This window comes from Bos indicus, chromosome 22 (assembly GCF_029378745.1).
Source record: "Bos indicus isolate NIAB-ARS_2022 breed Sahiwal x Tharparkar chromosome 22, NIAB-ARS_B.indTharparkar_mat_pri_1.0, whole genome shotgun sequence".
In the NCBI taxonomy this organism is placed as follows: Eukaryota; Metazoa; Chordata; class Mammalia; order Artiodactyla; family Bovidae; genus Bos; species Bos indicus.
The window spans coordinates 8755991-8774882 of record NC_091781.1 but is presented as its reverse complement, the minus strand read 5'-3'; positions in this window follow the sequence as shown (position 1 = coordinate 8774882).

Below are 18892 nucleotides of genomic sequence, written 5' to 3'. Positions count from 1 at the left end.
AGGAGTGACTGCTAGTTGGTGTGAAATTTATTTGGGATAATTGATGAAAGCATTTAAAACTGATTGTGATGCTGACTGTACAGCTCTGTGAGTGTATAAAAACCACGGAGATGCACACATATATTCCACATTAGTGGAGAAAAATTTAAACGTACAAATTACTAAAAAAGAAGCTACAGCTGGAGAATTAAAGAAGCAAACATATTTTATAATAGTATAAGTGCAAATATATCTGTGATTATAATCAGTAGAGATGAATCACAATCATCTAATAAAAGTCAGAGATCCTCAAACTGCAAATAAATAAATAGGTAAAACCAAATAAACTTTAGAAATGATAAACTGATGGGCAGGGGGAGTAATAAATCAAGGGATACCAGTTCTGAAGAAACATTTATAAGAAATCCACAGACAAAGTTCAAGTATAATAATACAAAGGATGCATCATGCAAATACTAAGAAAGTCTTCTGAAATATCAGTACTAAGTACAAAGGCCAGTGTTAATGAAGACAAACTCCACGTAATATAGAAATGACTCACCAAGAAAAAAAAGAGCCATGGACTATTACCTCACACTTCAAAAACTACAGAAAGCATGAGCTGAGGGATTTATAATGATCCATTCACTATTCAATAATCATATTAGGATATTCCCATACATCTCTGAGAAACTGAGAGCCAAAACAAACAAAACATTAGGAGAAGTAAATGGGAATCAGATAAAAGTAATATTGTTCAATATCGACCCTATCTCTGCCCCCACAAAGTAACACACTTTTCGAGTATATCAGCAACAATTGAAAGTATTAACCATGTATTAAGCAACAAAGGAGTGCCAATTTTGTGAAAAATTGACAGCACGCTGATCATATTTTCTAATCACAATAAAGCTAAATGAGAAAACAAATAGCTGATAAAAAGTAGGAAATAATATGTTGGAAAATTGTAAATGACCCATCTAAGTTAAGTCCTGAGTTAAACAGGAAATCATAATAAAAATTATAAAATATTCAGAGTTAAATAATACTGAAGTTATTACATTAAAAAATCTATAAGATGAATATAACAGGGTTGCTTATACTGGTATAGTTGTTTAGCTTTTAATGCATTGACTCAAAAAAAGTGAAAAAAAATGAGTTAATATTTTAATTCAAAAGCTTTAAAAATAAATGTGGTACTTCTATAGAGTAGAGGAAAGAGAATAATAATACAGAGCAGAACTTTCTGAAAAGTTTTTTAAAAATTGGAAAATATGCATAAAATCATATGCATAGGAGATTCCCTGGTGGCTCAGATGGTAAAGCCTGCAATGCAGGAGACCCAGGTTCAATCCCTGGGTCAGGAAGATCCCCTGGAGAAGGAAATGGCAACCCACTCCAGTACTCATGCCTGGAAAATTCCATGGGTGGAGAAGCCTGGTGGGCTACAATCCGTGGGGTCACAGAGTCGGACACGACTGAACGACTTCACTTCATGCATAAAATCAAAGGCTGAATACATTTCTATGTGTGAATAATCACTCAGAGACAGTTACACAATATGAGCAAACCCAAATAAAAGAATAAATATACTGTTCTCATGGATGGTGATAGCTTACGGTGAACGGTGTTGGATAGGTGATCCCTGAAGAAGAAGATTTAGCTTTGGGACCAGGGACCAGGCTTGATCACTCAAGAGCTTTTGTGCAGCAGAGTTTTATTAAAGTAAGAAAGTCAAGTGAATTCGCTCAGTCATGTCCAACTCTGCGACCCCATGGACTGTAGCCTACAAGGCTTCTCTGTCCATGGAGTTTTCCAGGCAAGAGTACTGGAGTGGGTTGCCATTTCCTTCTCCAGAGGATCTTCTTGAGCCAGGGAATAAGAAAAGGGACAGAGAAGCTTCTGACATAGACATCAGAAGGGGGATGGAGAATGCCCCCCTCACTAGTCTAAGCAAAGGGAGTTATATACTTTTTAAATTAGTTATTACAATAAATCAGAAAAATGTCTCAAAGTTGTAAAAATTTTACCAGACCCACTCCCACAATTTACACTTTAAGGTAACAGGATTAGAATTTAAAATCTTACCAGACCCACTCCCATTTTGAGATAACAGGATTGGTCAGTCAGGAAGGAGAAACTGTCCTCAAGCAGGATACATTGTTGTTATATAATCCTTAGTACAGAATTTAAACTGAATTGTTTGCTGTGTAAACATCAACATCTTAAAGTAGAAGTTTTATGTGACTAAAACCAAGGAAAGTAGAGAAAGAAAAAGACACTTGTCCTTTCCTCCTCCTTGAGAATTCCAGACCCCTTTCTCCTCCTTGGGGACCCCAGACTTCTTATCAACCTGCCTAGGAATTGACTCTATGGGAAGACATAATAGGTTGAAAACACAACATTTTCAAACCTTAATATATAATACCAATGTAATTCCATTCAAAATTACACAGGGGTTTTCATGAAATTTAATATCACTGTGGATGGTGATTGAAGCCATGAAATTAAAAAAAAGAAAAAAGACGCTTGCTCCTTGGAAGGAAAGTTATGACCAAACTAGACAGCATATTAAAAAGCAGAGACATTACTTTGCCAACAAAGGCCCATCTAGTCAAGGCTATGGTTTTTCCAGTGGTCATGTATGGATGTGAGAGTTGGACTGTGAAGAAAGCTGAGCGCCAAAGAATTTATGCTTTTGAACTGTGGTGCTGGAGAAGACTTTTGAGAGTCCCTTGGACTGCAAGGAGATCCAACCAGTCCATCCTAAAGGAAATCAGTCCTGGGTGTTCACTGGAGAGACTGATGCTGAAGCTGAAACTCCAATACTTTGGCCACCTGATGCAGAGAGCTGACTCATTTGAAAAGACCTTGATGCTGGGAAAGATTGAAGGCAGGAGGAGAAGGGGATGACAGAGGATGAGATGGTTGGATAGCATCACCAACTCAATGGATATGAGTTTGGGTAAACTTCGGGAGTTGGTGATGACAGGGAGGCCTAGAGTGCTGAGGTTTACATACGGTTGCAAAGAGTCGGACACGACTGAGCAACTAAACTGAACTGAATCAGCTTAATCTAAAGTTCATGTATAAAAAAAGACCATGAAGAACAAAGGTATTTTGGAAGAAGATAAGGGAGGAGCATGTGTGAGTGCTAAGTCATTTCAGTCATGTTCAACTCTTTGTGACCCTATGGACTGTAGCCCTCCAGGCTCCTCTGTCCATGGGATTCTCCAGGCAAGGACACTCCTAAGGGAGGAGGGGAGGCGATTTATTATTCAGACATAGAGAGAAAGAAAGGAGAATAAGTAAACTAATCAGTAAGTAGGATAGAAATTCCAGAAGAAGACTCAAGGTAACTAGATAAATGAGAGTGGACTTCACAAATTATGAAGAAAGAACAAACACTTCACTATACTTTGCTAACATATTTCCATATCTACATGGGGGAAAGTGTAAAATAAAATAGCTACTTCACATGGTAAACAGAAGCAAAATCCAGGTACATCAAATTCCATAATTTGAAATTGAATACCTACTTTAGAAGGCAATATAGGACGATATCTTTGTGATCTTGACATCCCATATGATTCATTTAACAAAACATAAAAAATAATCACACGTTTTAAAGAGTATTGCAATTAATCTCAACTAAAATATTTTAATGATATGACACACTATTAAGCAAGTGAAATGGAAACTTATCCACTCTGTCTATTCATAAGAAAGACAAAGGTATATTCCAAAATAAGCTTTTCTGGAGCCAGGTGAACTGGCTAAAAATTATGTATTTATCACTGACAGCTGTAGGATCTTAAGCAAATAACTTAATTCTTCAATACCTGAATTTCCTCATCCATTAAATGGAGATACTACCTACCTCATAAGGCTATTGAGACAATTACTGTATTGATATATCCAAAATACTCAGAAACACAAAAGGTAAAGCTCTGTAGAGGTTAGTCATTATTGTTGTTACCCAGAATATATATAAAGAATTCCTACAGATGAATAAGAAAAATTTCAGCTTTAACATGGTGGAAGCATATGAAGAGACACTTCACAGAATGTAAAAGTCAAATGGCCAACATACATAAGAATATCCTCCATAATCAGACAAAAGCCTCCAGAATCAGACAAATACAAGTTTAAAGAACATTGAATTTCCAGTGCATAGCTCTCAGATTGGATGAAAAACTTAGGTATGGCAGCACTGAATGCTAATTGACATAATGTCTTTGGAAATGACTTTGAAAATATATAATTAAGGAATTGTATATGTACATTATTCATAACCCAGAAGTTCCACGTCTAGGTTCATAACATAGAAAATCTCACGGTGTGCTGAAGAAGATATATACGTGGATACAAAATCAGACCACTTAGTTGCTCATTAATGGGAGAATAGGTAAATGAATTTTGAAATAACAGAACTCCCAATCATGATTAAAATAAATGAAATACAGTGCAGCCCACTTTGGAAGACAATTTGGCAGTTTCTTACAAAACTAAACATACTCTTACCATACAATCCAGCAATCCACTCCCTGGTATTTACCCAAAGATGTTGAAAACTTATGTCTACATAAAAATCTGCACATGGATATTTATCACAGTTTTATTCATAATTGCCAAAACTTGGAAACAACCAAGATGTCCTTCAGTAAGTGAATGGATAAATAAAATGTAGTACATCCAGACAATGGAATATTATTCAGTGCTAAAAAGAAATGAGCTGTCAAGCCATGAAAAGACGTGAAGGAACCTTAAATTCATATGACTAGAGAAAGAAGCCAATCTGAAAATGCTACATACTGTGTGGATTCCAACTAGAAGACATCCTAGAAAAGGCAAAACCATGGAGACAGTGAAAAGATCAGTGGTTGCTATGAGTTTGGTGGGGAGAGAAGGTGGGATGAATAGGATTTTTACGGGAGTAACACTGTTCTGTATGATATATTTATGGTGGATAGTATGTGTGTGAAAGTCGCTCAGTCGTGTCGGACTCTTTGCGACCCTGGAGTTCTTCAGGCCACAGTACTGGAGTGGGTAGCCTTTACAGTTAAGTATATAGTGTAGTTGTGGTGTCATAACTATACTGTCATGGTGGGTATATGAGTGTATGCATTTTTCAAAACCCATAGAACCAACAAAAAAAACAAATCTAATGTAAACCATGGACTTCAGGAATCAATAATATACCAATATTTGCTCATCAGTTGTAAGAAATGTACCACCCTGGTATTAATGTTTGTCGGGGAGGCTATGTACGTATGGGGGCAGGGGGTGTAGAGGAACCCCTGGTACTTTGGCTCAATTTTTCTGTGAACCTGAGAGGGCTTTGAAAAATATTAATAAAAGTCTACTTAAAAGGGAGAAATGAATGAAATAGAATTCATGTATGGATTTGGATAAATGTTCAAAGTGTTTGTTTTGCAAGTGGAAAATATATTGCAGAACCCTCCATTTAGAGCAGAATTATGATAAAAATTTGAAAATTGAGAACATTATTTGTTGTTTTGAAGTATACTTATGAAGTGTAATAATATGAAGTTATTCAAGGGCTGAAGATATACCAAATTCAAGATGGTGGATTTTTCCATGAAAAAAAGGCATATGGAATAGAGGACAGGTAACCAGGAGTACTCAAAGAATATATGTCATATTTTCATTCTTTAAAAGAAAATCAGAAGGCAGAGAATTATAAAACCTTGCTTCAGTGGTTATAAGACAATAAAAGTGGAAACTTGGGACTGCACCTGACTGTGCCTAATTAAATGTTCTTCCCCTGACTGTCCATCCAGTCCTGTTTCTTCAAGGTCACACTCCCTCTCCCTGAGACCTGTGGTTCTGCCGAAGCAAAGGGAAAAATTGGTTAAATGGAAGCAGAAGGGAACCAGGAGCAGCCGATCTAGACTGGAGCATCAGGCTTGCCACCAAGTCTCTGTGTGCTCCTGAGCAAGCCACTTGACCCCACAAACCACTCTGAAATTAGAAGGTGGCCTTGGGTCATGGGTAGCATTTCTTTTACCTCTAATAGTCTACAGCTCTGTTAAAAGATTCCCACAGCTGCATTTAGGGGTTCCTCCATTTCAGTAGGTTAGAGATTCACAGGATATTCGACAACATTTCAGAATCGCGTCTGTTAGCCTGTAGAGTAACTGGTGGCACTCTCTACCATTTAACAACTCTCCTTCAGGACAGTGTTGTGATCAAGACCGGGCATCTGCACTGGCCTGAGAACCGTATTTCTGAGACTGTTTATCTGACATGAGAAGATTCGTGTAATCTATTCAATTATATATATACCCATATCATGCATCACAAATACCATATCTCCCTTCCTGGCTTTATCCTTTTTTCTCTTTAGCACTCCAAAACATATTGGTGCTGTTGTCCAGTCACTAAGTTGTGTCTGACTCTTTGCAGTCCCATGGACTGCAGCACGCCAGGCTTCCCTGCCCTTCACCAACTCCCTGAGTTTACTCAAACTCATGTCCATTGAGTCCGTGATGCCATCCAACTATCTCATCCTCTGTCTCCCCCTTCTTCTCCTGCCTTCAATCTTTCCCAGCATCAAGGTCTTTTCCAATGATTCTGCTCTTCCAATCAGGTGGCCAAAGTATCAGATACATGTACTATATTTTAATTTTTTGCCTTGTTTATCGTCTATTCTACCTTACTATAACGTAAGCTCCATGCTAATGGACTTTTTTGTCCATTATAATTTCCCCAAAGATCTAGAAAAGTATCTGGCACAATAGATGCTCAATAACTTTTTGGAGAAGGAATGATTAAGTGAACGTATCTGTGGCTAACTTCAACATGAGTGGTCTTGGGACTAACTACCATCTGCACCACAAAGATGTCTCTAAATTTTATCCACCATTGCCTGCGCCTCTCTTGTTACTTTATAAGCACAACATTTATTCTCCCTCAATTTTGTTCCCCAAATATCACATATGTACCTCGTACAACACTTACCACACCATGTGTTACATTGCAGTCGCATCATCTTTCCCCAGGAAGACAGTAAGTTAAACTGGGGTCAGAGCAGTTTTGTTTCCTATGCAGCATACACTTCACAATAAATCTTTTAATCTATAGTATTATTATTGACATCCTTGTTCTCCTTCACTATTTCTTTCTCCCTCAATATCTTTTTTTTTTTTTTTTCTCTTTTCTTGCATACACTCAAAGAGACCTTATTTGGAGCAGTCCAATAACTCTCTCTTCTATTTCAATTTTTCAGTTCTAGTGAACAAAATATATAAGCATGATATCATATGGGTGGTATTGTATGCTGCTGCTAAGTCACTTCAGTCGTGTCTGATTCTGTGCAACTCCATAGACAGCAGCCCACCAGGCTCCCTCATCCCTGGGATTCTCCAATCAAGAACACTGGAGTGGGTTGCCATTTCCTTCTCCAATGCATGAAAGTGAAAAGTGAAAGTGAAGTCGCTCAGTCGTGTCCGACTCTTCGAGACCCCATGGACTGCAACCTACCAGGCTCCTCCATCCATGGGATTTTCCACACAAGAGTACTGGAGTGGGGTGCCACTGCCTTCTCCGTGGTCTTGTATAATATGATCTTATAAGAAGTGGCCATTAAACAGTGCTTCTCTCAAAATGAAAATTTTCTTTCATAGAATGGAAGAAAATATTTGCAACTGAAGTGAATGAGTGACAAGGGATTAATCTCTAAAACATACAAACAGCTCATGCAGCTCAATATTAAAAAAAAAAAAAAACCTAATCAAAGAGAGGACAAAAGGTCTAAATAGACATTTCTCCAAAGAAGACATATGGATGGCCAGAAAACATATGGAAAAATGCTCAACATCACTAATAACTAGATAAATGTAAATCAGAACTACAATGATTGGTATTACCTCACACCAGTTGGAGTGGCCATCATCAAAACGTCTACACCAACAAATGCTGGAGAGGATGTGGAGAAAAGAGAACCCTCCTACCTTGTTGGTGGGAATGTAAACTGGTACAGGAGAACAGTATGAAGCTTCCTTTAAAAAACTAAAAATAGAACTATGATATGATCTAGCAACCCCATTCCTGAGCATATATTTGTATAATATCATAATTTTAAAAGATACATGGACCCCAATGTTCATTGCAGCACTATTTATGATAGCTAGGACATGGAAGCAACTTAAATGTTCATTTACAGAAAAATGGATGTGGTACATGTATACAATGGAATATTCCTCAGCCATAAAAATGAATTAAATGGTGTCATTTTGCAGGGGCACGGATGGACCTAGACACTGTCATACTGAGTACAGTAAGTCAGACAAGGACAAATGCCAGATGACAGCGCTTAAATGTGGAATCTGAAAAATGTTCAAAGGAACCTATTTACAAAGCAAAAATAGAGTCACAGACATACAAAACAAACTTATGGTTACCAAGGGGGAAAGAGGCAGGATAAACTGAGAGACTGGGATTGACATATACACACCACTCCATGGGCTTCTCACGTGGTGCTAGCAGTAAGGAACCCATCTGCCAATGCAGGAGACACAGGGGACTTGGATTCGATCCCTGGGTCTGGAAGATCCCATGGAGGAGGGCACGGCAACCCACTCCAGTATTCTTGCCTGGAGAATCCCATGGACAGAGGAGTCTGGTGGGCTACAGTCCACAGGGTTGCAGAGTCAGACAAGACTGAAGTGACTTGGCTACACACTATTACATATTAAGTAGATAACTATTAAAAACCTACTGTATAGCACAGGAAGTTTACTCAGTACTCTGTAATGACCGACGTGGGAACAGAATCTAAAAAAGTGTGGATATATGTATGTATATATATATATATGTATATATAAATGTATGTGTAAATGTGTATATTTACATATGTATATGTAAATGTATATGTAAATGTGTATATTTACATATGTACATGTAAGTGTATGTGTAAATGTGTATATTTACATATGTACATGTAAATGTATATGCATATGTAAAACAGATTCACTGTGCTGCACAGCAGAGACTAACACAACATTGTAAATCAGCTATACTGTAGTGAAAATTAATTAAAAAATAAATGAACAGTTCTGCCCTGTCATCAGGTAGCGATTTCTTCACAAGTCCCTGATTATATCCATCCCATCCTAAGGACGCTTTTCAGATGTTTATGTCTTTCATCAACAGTTGGTAAAAGTATAAATGTAGACATTGTTGGTGAAGAAAATAGTAACAGACTTTCATGAACTGTTGCTAACAAAATTAAGAACCAATATGTATCAAGTCATTTTTACATGGTGAATGGGGTCCAAAGTACCTTATAATATTAATTTCTTTAATCCTCATAGCCTAGTCCTGAGTTAGTTACTCTTTATCATTCCCACTTTACCAATGAGGAAACTGAGGCAGAGTAGTTAACTAACTTTCCCATCATCATGTAGGCTGCAATAGAGCTGAATAATCAATCTGGCTACAGAACCCGTAGCTCCATATACATCTGACCACGTCCCATCCCTTCTGTAGCTCAGTAGTCCATGTCTTCTACAAGACTAACACAGGTCCTCTCTCATCCGATTCTTTAAGAAACTCTCTCCTGCCCTATTTCTACACCGTACGATGGACTGCTCAAATCCACCAGGTCCTTTCTCCCGCCAAGGCACTAATGTTCCTGGTTCCTCTACACAGAACTGTTCTCCCCACACGGGTGTGAGCACCAATGCCTCTCTCTCTTCTCAGCTATGAGGAGATGGCAGCTCAGGTACCAAGGGGCACCCAAGGACCGCCTTATGATTGCCTGATTTTCCTGCCTACCTGCTCCTTTTAGACTTCAGGTTCTTTCCCAGTGTTTGTACCTTTATCATCTCTCGCTGTTACGCACTTTAGCCTTTTTTGTTGTTTACTGAAGTCTACTATAATTGATTCTAGAATTCTTCAGGCGATAGATGGTTGAAAACATACATTTAAAAAAAATGGGACATTTTAAATTTCCAAATCAGGTAACTTGGGAGAGGAAATAAAACAGATATTCAAGTCATCAGACTTTGTCACCAAGCTATTTTAGTGACAAAGCAAATTTAAAGACGTGATAATCTTGCAGTTTTCTTTATCCTTTGGTGAATCCTTTGGTTTCCTTGTGAAAGTAAAGGCAATCTCTGGTTGTCTCCCATCACCACAGTGTCTTGTGCTGTTGGGAGGGAACCAGTCACTGAGTCTCCACATTGTAATTCCCTCAGCCACCCTTCTTTCTCCAGACATATTATACTGTGTATATTGACTCTATTAAAAAGTGATTTCATTCTTGTTTTTATTCTGAGAAAGAAGGTGACAATCTCCATTCTAGGGTTGAGGACTTAAAAGTAGAGGTGGTAGAGTATTAGTCACTCAATTATGTCTGACTCTTTGCGACCCCAGGGACTGTAGCCCTCCAGGCTCCTCTGTCCATAGAATTCTCCAGGCAAGCATACTGGAGTGGGGTGCCATTCTCTTCTCCTGGAAATCTTCCCAAACCAGGGATAGAACCCAGGTCTCCTGTATTGCAGTTAGATTCTTTACCATCTGAGCCATCAGGGAGACCCTCTGAGCCACCAGAAAAGGAGCTGGAACCCTAAAGGAGAAACCTGGAAGAAAGAAAGTGAGGCTTAATTTTGCATCTATACAGGGATGATGCTGGGGTCCATCACCAGTCTGTCTCTAGGTCAGGGGGCACTGCCCCAGCTCTCACACACAAAAGATGTCTGATGACACAGAGCACAAAGAACAAATACTGTATGTAATCCTGAAATTGCAGGATACTTTTTATACCTTTTCATATCCATATCTCTTCCCCTGACAATTGTAATGGAAAATTCCTCAGTAGGATTGGAAGTCATTTTCTCTTCTCCTTTTGGGGGGATTTCAGGAAGAAGCTAGAGGGGTGCCAACCATTATCTGAGGATCAGTATTAAGCTTTTAGGGGAGATTTTTCTATAGAAGTTCCAAGGCGCTTGAGCAGTCTTCTTAGAAAAAATGTCCAGTTTTGCAAACTGCCTGAGTTTAATTATGGAGGCAATTAAACACATTCTTTTTTATCTCTTTCATGAAATAGAGTCACTCACTACAGCCTTACTTAGGAGAATCCTATATAACCTAACTCCTCCCATCTTTCATTCTGCCCTAACGCCTCTCTGAATTCCTATCACGGACAGCAATTGGAATATAGAAAACTCTGGATATGCCTAACTAACTGTACTTTCAGACTTTTCCACAGAGCTGGAGTTGGAGCTGGAAGGAAAATAACCATTAAATTATTTCAGTAACTAACTCACTTTTCAAATTCTGACCAAGTTTAACAGTGTCAGGAGGTCCACAATAATCAGGAAATATGAGTTCCTCCAAAAACAGACACTTTACCACGTCTCTTTGGACATTAATTTTCTTTTCTCCAGGTAATAGAAAGCCCTGTCCTAGATAAAAACGTGTGTTATTGATACTGGCTGAGCAGCAAGACTGTCAGAGAGACACCTTGATCATCGTTGAGAGGAAGAATCACTGTGAGACACAAAAGGAATAAATACCAAGTGGGGAGACTCGTGTGGTTTCCATTTCAATAACGGAGCATTGGACAGATCATTTGGAATGACTTTCCCATTGCAGGCAACTTAAGACCTGGACCAAAAACATAGGCTTAAAAACATTTTCACATGACAGCGGAGAATCATAGTTTTAATTGTGGGATCTGCCTTTCTTCTGGGGACATCTGCCAATCTTGAAAGGGGCAATTTAGACAACAAATTGTGATTATGAAGTGCATTGAGGGGGCTTCTGGGCTATAGATATGTCTTGTGTCTTGACATGGGTCATGACATGTGAGTGAGACATAAATCATTGATCTGTTTGTTTAAGTTACACATTTTTTTCTGTATATGTGCTCTATCTTAAATATTTTTAAAAATATCTTCAGTCCATTAGTCCACAACCCCTTTAAAGCAACTGAGTTCCATGGGAGAGAGAATGAGGAATAATTTGCCTTTCAGGTTAAGCTGAGAAATTAAGAAGATGCAAAGTGAACTTCCAACCAAACTTCCTCTTCCAGATTTTTTGTGTCATGAATGCTGAGTCCTCTAAAGATATATTTTCTTTTTCAGAGAAAGTAGATGGTTTTGTCCATTAACAGGTCAAGAACTTGAAGGTACAGGTGATAGGACCTTAAAAAGGGAATTCGGAAGGAAGTTAAGCTTGATTTTCTTCTGAAAAGGAATAATGTTTAGAACCCATCACTTCCCTGATGAAACCAGCCCAGGGTGAGAGGTCTGTCTGCTGCCAAAAGCAGGGCTGTGCTTTATTCCAGCTCCTGGAATAGAGGATACAGTGCCAGTATTCATCCAGATGCAGGCTGCCTTGGCCACTTGTCAATCTGTTATCAGTGCTCCAGCACCTTTCAGGCTTGTCATCTGGGTCACCCTCTGAGAAGGAGCCCCATTCATTCCAAATTTCAGAACTACCCTTTGCTAGTTCTCCTGGCTGTTTTGGATGGGGACTTGAGTTCTGAACTCTGCGGATGGACAGTTACACATTGATGGACCCCAAGAAGGGGTCTGCAAGAAGGAGAACTGAAACGTCTTGGAGGACATTTTAAACCGAAGATTTTTTTAAAAATATTTAAGATAGAGCACATATAAAGAAAGAAGACTGGCCGTCTTGAATATATCGTGGGGCTGAGTGCCAAAGAATTGATGCTTTTGAACTGTGGTGTTGGAGAAGACTCTTGAGAGTCCCTTGGACTGCAAGGAGATCCAACCAGTCCATTCTGAAGAAGATCAGCCCTGGGATTTCTTTGGAGGGAATGATGCTGAAGCTGAAATTCCAGTACTTTGGCCGCCTCATGCGAAGAGTTGACTCATTGGAAAAGACTCTGATGCTGGGAGGGACCGGAGGCAGGAGGAGAAGGGAACGACAGAGGATGAGATGGCTGGATGGCATCACTGACTCGATGGACGTGAGTTTAAGTGAACTCTGGAGTTGGTGATGGACAGGGAGGCCTGGTGTGCTGTGATTCATGGGGTCACAAAGAGTCGGACATGACTGAGTGACTGATCTGATCTGATCTGAACCAGATGTTCTCCAAGTTCTCTTTTTATAACTATGACTTTTCACAGACCCAGCTTGTTCCTACCACTTTTCCTTCCCTATCATCACTTTTCTTTTTCTTTTCAGCTTTCTTTACCTCAAGTGAGGTTAAAATTCGAGATCTTCAGTAAGAATTGACAGTGTTGATTCATTTACATGTATTTGGTTTTTTCCCCCCACTTTAGCTTTTGTTACTATATTTAAGACTCCTTCTAAGACATAGTGAGGAGGCTGACTTAGTCCCTCAGAAATGTCAAATGGTCCATTTCCAAGTGGTAACCTTTCCAATAATAAAACTTATTGGACTATAATATCAGATGTAGATTATTTGTGGTTGTCATTATTAATCTAAATTTAACCTGTGAAAAATAGTTATAACTTGGGGGGAATAGAGAGTGTGTCTAATATTTACCATTGAAAGTAACTGTAAAGTTATCTCACTTCTCTGCATTGGTCAGGTTTGTATTCTAAAAATAATTGCATTAAGTCCTCATAATTACCATTAATGCTATGAGTCAATCAGAGTTATGTCATCATTGTTGGGTAGTAATGGAAGATGGAGATTCAGCCTAACAAATCTCCATCTAGTACCTGCTACAACACTACTCAGCCACAAGATAAATTAAGTAGACCTTCCCTTTCAAAGAGAGAAATATCTATACATTTAACAATAAAATGATGTAATAAGCATTTGCTATGCAAGTTATGTGAAGAAAATAGTAAGAGAGCCTGAAGAAGGGAAAGACTGAGCCATCTCTGTGCGTATGTTACAGAAGGCATGGACCAGTCTCAGTGCTGGTTGTCAATGTATATTTATTGAGGGATAAATTGATTAAGTTTTGGTTGAATGAATAAAAACTAGTTTGCTGAGGGATAACTGACTTATGAAGAAATAGTAGAGGAAGTAAAAATGTTGTTAGCCAAATGGTGCCAGGAGCTGGGGGATGATGGTAGAACACAGCGAATATCTGGAGAGACTAAAAACTTGGTAAAGAAACATTTTCAATAAAAACTTTAGCTGATGGAGAAGGAAACGGCAACCCACTCCAGTATTCTTGCCTGGAGAATCCCGTGGACAGAGGAGCCTGACGGGCTACAGTCCATGAAGTGGCAAAAGAGGCATGACAGCGACTAAACAACCACTTCACATGTTAAAATACATAATATAGATTTTTCAGAACAACAAGAAGTAGTGAGAAGAGTGACACTGTTTTACATTCAGGAAACCGTCTTGAATATATATCTTAATAGACCGCCGGACTCTTACAATCTGCTTCTGCATTCAGTTTGTTGCATTATAGTATTTAAGTTGACATATATGAAGAAAAGTTGACTTCATGCAAATATGTAGTTGGAAAGGGAGGACAATTTTAATAACTTTTCCAGATAGTTCTGGATATTCTTTTTAATATTACATCAAATCTCAACAAGTAAAAGTTTAAGACAAGTTGTCATGTGAAATCTGAAACCATGTCAGTAAACTTTTAATACTTTTGAACTTGACCTATTTCTCAAGGAAGGTTTCTAAAAGGAATCTGAATTTTTATTTTAAAAATAATAAAGTATAATATTCCAATACTAAAAAAAAACAAAGAGTATTCTGAGGATATTTTAAGGGTTAATTTGCATCCAAATTGCTTTCTAAAACATTTGAGCACCATTCAAATCTCTGAGCTAAATTTCTTAATTCTTGGATGGATCAACTTTAGAGTTTACTATTTGTTGCATGGATAATGTCTTAAAGCCTTTACTCGTTATCTCTTTGGAGGTAGTTTTATATATATGAATTTACCAAATGTGAGCAGTGTGGGAATACAGTAAAAACTTGATCGGTGCTTGTTGGCATGGTGTGGCACTTTTGCAGAGTTCTGTCCTCGCTGTAAGCATGAAAAGATCAAACAAAATGACTGCTTGAGCCCTGAGAACCAAATACTGATTTCCAGAAGAAAATACTATTTCAGTCATAAGTTTTTATGGCAGAAACTGAAGCCAAAATATGCGTTTTCTTCTATGACACTCATATGTCAGATCCTACTAAAAATAACTGAGAAGTTCCCACACCTTGCTTTTGATGCTATCTCTTTTCTTTGTAAACATTTGTACAAAATATCTCAACAAGGAATCCATTATCAAAATTTCCTAAAATCCTTCTTTATTTCAAAATAAAGGTCTAGTTGACTTGGAAAAAAAAAAAATAAAAAAAAATAAAAACTTTAGCTGATACAAGTTGAAATACTGCCCAGAATATTCCCTACATATCTGAAACAAATACCTAAGCACATTGTCATAAAACCATAACACTTCAGAGCAAAGGAACTTAAGAGTTTATCTGAAACAAATTTTCTGTTTTATATCAGAGGACCCTAATACCCAGAAAGAATAAATAAGAGGTGCAGAAATTAAGCCACACAGAAAACTAGGAAAATACACATTCATAAACGATTTTAAATTAGATCAAGGTGACTTTTGCTTTTTTATGCCCTTTGTGTCACTTTTAACAGTTTTGTAAATGTTGTATGGTAGTCCTGAGAGAGCAAATTCCTAGGCAGGCTGATAAGAAGTCTGGGGCCCCCCAGGAGGAAAAAGGGGTCTGGGACTCTCAAGTAGGAGATAGGGGTCTGGAATTCTTGAGGAGGAGAAAAGGACAAACATCTTTTTTTCCTCTACATTCCTTAGTCTTAGTCACATAAAACATTTTTTTTTCTTTAAGCCCAAAACTGATGATTACACAACAAACAACTCAGTATCCTGCTTGAGGATAGTTTCTCCTTCCTGAAAATCTTCTGACCAATCCTGATATCGTAGAATGTATTGTATGGCAGTGGTTCTGGTAAAATCTTTCTATTGTTAAGTTCTAACCTTGTTATCTTAAAATGTAAATTGTGGGAGTGGGTCTGGCAAAGTTTTTACAAACTCGAGACATTCTTTTGATTTAATGTAATAACTAATTTAAAAAGTATATAATTCCCTTGCTAAAGACTAGTACTTGGATACAATCTCAAAAACAGCAGAATGATCTCTGTTCATTTCCATGGCAAACCATTCAATATCATGGTAATCCAAGTCTATACCCCGACCAGTAATGCTGAAGAAGCTGAAGTTGAACGGTTCTGTGAAGACCTACAAGACCTTCTAGAACTAACACCCCCAAAAATGTTCTTTTCAATATAGGGGACTGGAATGTAAAAGTAGGAAGTCAAGAAACACCTGGAGTAACAGGCAAATTTGGCCTTGGAGTACAAAATGAAGTAGGGCAAAGGCTAACAGAGTTTTGCCAAGAAAACGCATTGGTCATAGCAAAAACCCTCTTCCAACAACACAAGAGAAGACTCTACACATGGACATGCCAGATGGTCAACACCAAAATCAAATTGATTATACTCTTTGCCGCTGAAGATGGAGAAGCTCTATACAGTCAGCAAAAACAAGACCAGGAGCTGACTGGTTCAGATCATGAACTCCTTATTGCCAAATTCAGATGTAAATTGAAAAAAGTAGGGAAAAACCACTAGACCATTCAGGTATCACATAAATCAAATCCCTTACGATTATACAGTGGGAGTCAGAAATAGATTTAAGGGACTAGATCTGCTACACAGAGTGCCTGAAGAACTATGGACGGAGATTTGTGACATGGTACAGGAGACAGGGATCAAGATCATCCCCAAGAAAAAGAAATGCAAAAAAGCAAAATGGTTGTCTGGGGAGGCCTTGCAAATAGCTGTGAAAAGAAGAGAAGTGAAAAGCAAAGGAGAAAAGGAAAGATAGAAGCATCTGAATGCAGAGTTCCAAAGAATAGCAAGAAGAGATAAGAAAGCCTTCTTCAGCGATCAATGCAAAGAAATAGAGGAAAACAACAGAATGGGAAAGACTAGACATCTCTTCAAGAAAATTAGAGCGAACATTTCATGCAAAGATGGGTTCGATAAAGGACAGAAGTTGTATGGACCTAACAGAAGCAGAAGATATTAAGAAGAGGTGGCAAGAATACACAGAACTGTACAAAAAAGAGCTTCATGACCCAGATAATCACCATGGTGTGATCACTGACCTAGAGCCAGACATCCTGGAATGTGAAGTCAAGTAGGCCTTAAAAAGCATCACTATGAACAAAGCTAGTGGAAGTGATAGAATTCCAGTTGAGCTATTTCAAATTCTAAAAGATGATGCTGTGAAAGTGCTGCACTCAATATGCCAGCAAATCTGGAAAATGCAGCAGTGGCCACAGGACTGGAAAAGGCCAATTTTCATTACAATCACAAAGAAAGGAAATGCCAAGGAATGCTTAAACTACCACACAATTGTACTCATCTCACACGTTAGCAAAATGAAATGAAGTGAAGTGAAGTCGTTCAGTCATGTCCAACTCTGTGATCCTGTGGACAGAGTAGCCTGCCAGGCTTCTCCGTCCATGGAATTTTTCAAGCAAGAGTACTGGAGTGGGTTGTAATGTTCAAAATTCTCCAAGCCAGGCTTCAACAATACATGAACCGTGAAATTCCGATGTTCAAGCTGCTTCTAGAAAAGGCAGAGGAACCAGAGATCAAATTGCCAACATCCATTGGATCATCGAAAAAGAAAGAGAATTCCAGAAAAACATCTATTTCTGCTTTATTGACCACACCAAAGCCTTTGACTGTGTGGATCACAACAAACTGGAAAATTCTTCAAGAGATGGGAATACCAGACCACCTGACCTGCCTCTTGAGAAATCTGTATGCAGATCAGGAAGTAACAGTTAGAACTGGGCGTGGAACAACAGACTGGTTCCAAATAGGAAAAGGAGTACGTCAAGGCTGTATATTGTCACCCTGCTTATTTAACTTATATTCAGAGTACATCATGAGAAATGCCAGGCTGGGTGAAGCGCAAGCTGGAATCAAGATTGCTAGGATAAATATCAACAACCTCAGATATGCAGATGACACCACCCTTTTGGCAGAAAGAGAAGAAGAACTAAAGAGCCTCTTGATGAAAGTGAAAGAGGAGAGTGGAAAAGTTGGCTTGAAACTCAACATTCAGAAAACTAAGATCATGGCATCTGGTCCCATCACTTCATGACAAATAGATGGAAAAAAAGTGGAAATAGTGAGAGACTTTATTTTTCTGGGCTCCAAAATCACTGCAGATGGTGACTTCAGCCATGAAATTAAAAGACACTTGCTCCTTGGAAGAAAAGTTATGACCAAGCATATTAAAAAGCAGAGACATTACTTTGCCAGCAAAGGTTCATCTAGTCAAAGCTATGGTTTTTCCAGTAGTCATGTATGGATGTGAGAGTTGGACTATAAGGAAAGCTGAGCACTGAAGAATTGATGCTTTTGAACTGTGGTGTTGGAGAAGACTCTTGAGAGTATTTTGGATTGCAAAGAGATCCAACCAGTTCATCCTAAACGAAATAAGCCCTGAATATTCATTGGAAGGACTGACACTGAAGCTGAAACTCCAATCCTTTGGCCACCTGATGCAAAGAACTAACTCATTTGAAAAGATCCTGATGCTGGGAAAGATTGAAGGTGGGAGGAGAAGGGGACAACAGAGAATGAGGTGGTTGGATGGCATCACCAACTCGGTGGAGATGAGTTTGAGTGTACTCCAGGAGTTGGTGATGGACAGGGAGGCCTTGTGTGCTACAGTTCATGGGGCTGCAAGTATTCGGACATGACTGAGCGACTGGGATGAACTAACCGAACTGAAAGACTAGGGAGGGGGCAGTCTCCATACCCCTCTGATGTCTATGTAGGAGCTCCTGTGTCCCTTTTCTTACTTTAATAAAACTCTGCTGCACAAAATGAGTGATTAAGCCTGGTCCCTGGTC